This window comes from Nematolebias whitei, chromosome 1 (assembly GCF_014905685.2).
Source record: "Nematolebias whitei isolate Nwh7 chromosome 1, NemWhi1, whole genome shotgun sequence".
NCBI classification, from domain to species: domain Eukaryota; kingdom Metazoa; phylum Chordata; class Actinopteri; order Cyprinodontiformes; family Rivulidae; genus Nematolebias; species Nematolebias whitei.
The window spans coordinates 76,969,613-76,971,654 of NC_056498.1; the positions used below are offsets into that span (position 1 = coordinate 76,969,613).

At 46.2% G+C, this 2,042-nt stretch overlaps 1 protein-coding gene across 1 annotated transcript in view; it reads left to right on the forward strand.

Annotated features, from left to right (window-relative positions):
- LOC119413542 (GDNF family receptor alpha-1) overlaps positions 1 to 2,042 on the forward strand; it is a 251,133-nt gene that overhangs the window by 236,955 nt on the left and 12,136 nt on the right. The window lies entirely within an intron of this gene.

Sequence of the window (2,042 nt, forward strand, 5' to 3'; positions counted from 1 at the left end):
TACATACATACATACATACATACATACATACATACATACATACATACTTACATGCATGCCTACATACATACGTACATATGTACATACATATGTAGATACTAATAAATGACATTCAGTCCATTAATTCACATAGAACACAATCATTTCTGTAATTAAATATCACAAAGTATTCTGGGCCCACATTTTCAACAAACAGACTGAGATGAGCAGAGCTCCATAATTATCAACAGACAAGCAGGGACCAATACAACATTTAAACGGTGTCTGGTCCTCTTGAAAACACAGAATAATACTAAAGGGATAGATAAATATTCAACCTAGTTCAACGTTCTGTTGAGTTAGGTTGAATTTGTCCTTTATGATAGAGCAGATGCACATTTCTAATAATCTCACATTAAATCACAACTTAAGTTAGTTTTATCTACTAGTGTAAATTAAACATAAATCAAATTTTAATGACTTATAGAGGTACCAAAATGCAATGAATTAGGGTTTTTGATATATAGACGTTTGTTGCTACTTGTGTGCATTCAAAGAGATATATAAAACATTTTTCCTTTTTTATATCGATATACAGTACTTTACTGTTATGCGTGTAGTGCTGAATCAATCTTTCACTTGGCGATACAAGCAGAGAATTTCCAAAACCCAACTGTATCCACATGAAAAAAAAACAATAGCTGTAATTTTTCAAGATAGCTGTCGTTAGTAGTGCGTGGCGGCGGTCGGAGGCGTGGCTTCACTTCGACGGGGGGCTGGCTGGTCGGCCTGATGTGACATTCGCGGTGGGGGGTGCTGTGTGTGTGGAGGGGTGCATGGGTGGTGTGCCAGGGCCTCTCCGGGCCTGTGGTGTGGGGCTGTAGGGATGCATTGGTGTGCTGGGCCAGCCTTCCTCAGCTGCTGCTCCCTGCTGCTCTGGCTCCCAGCCTGGGGCCGGCTTGTGGTTGCTGTCGGGCGGGTGGGGCACATGGACGGCCCGACAGAGGCTCGGTCAGGCTGTCTCTGTGTGCCTGTTTATGTCTCAGGTTGGGTTTTAGGTGGTCCCCTCTCTTGGATCAGTTTTGGCCCCCCATTTGGTGTGTCGTGCTCCCCACCCTTGGTGGGCCCCCCTGCCGCCGGTGCATTGGCGGCTCTCAGCAGCTGGGGCTGGGTGGTGGGGTGTGTGTGGGCCCACCCTGGTGGCTGCCTGCGGGGGCCTGGGTGCCCTGGCTCTGTCGGGCCTCTGTTGGGGGGTGGTATGACCTCGGGGCTTGGTGTCCATGGCCGGATCCACTCTGGAGGGGCGGGTTGCCGGCGGGGCCTGTGGACTCATCACTGCAGCCTCCTGAGGTGTCTGTGTTGTGGTGGCTGGGGATCACCCAGGGCTTCCCTTTGCTTCTCTCTCTGGGGGGTGCGAGTGTCCCTGTTGGGGGACACCCTGAGTTCCGGGCTTGGGGACTGCTCTGTGTCTGTCGTTCCGGTCTTCCCTTCCATCGTGTCCTGTGGGGACGGGTCTGTGGGTTCCTACATCCACTATTGAACATTTTTGTGGAGAAACCTTATAGTGATAAGCATGCTCACACAGGTGTTTAGCTTCAGATGTTTATCAGATGCACACTCAGTTGGGTTGTGGAGACCACTAAATATATCTTGTATTACCATGTACGGTATACAATACTTTCTAATGATGTTATAAGTATCATTATATATATGTTGTTTGTTGTTGTGGTTTCTCGGTTTTGTTGGGTTTTTTTTCTCTTTCCGCAGGTCTAGATTCAGACTTCAATGATGTTGATTTGTGTTCTCTTTATCCCTCTCTCTCTCCTCTATTCCTGTCTCCTTCTTTACATTTGAACCCTTCTCTCACTTTTCTGCTTTGTTATTTTTCTTTGTTTTTCGTCCCTGTTTCCATTACATCTGGAACAAACCCAAAGCAAATTCTAATAAAATTTAATTTATATATCAAGTGGAGCATTAAGGCCAGCCATAATGCTCTGCTTGTGAAAGTAAATCTGTTACTTCACATATGGGGAGCAATATTATAGGCAGAAACATGGGTGTGC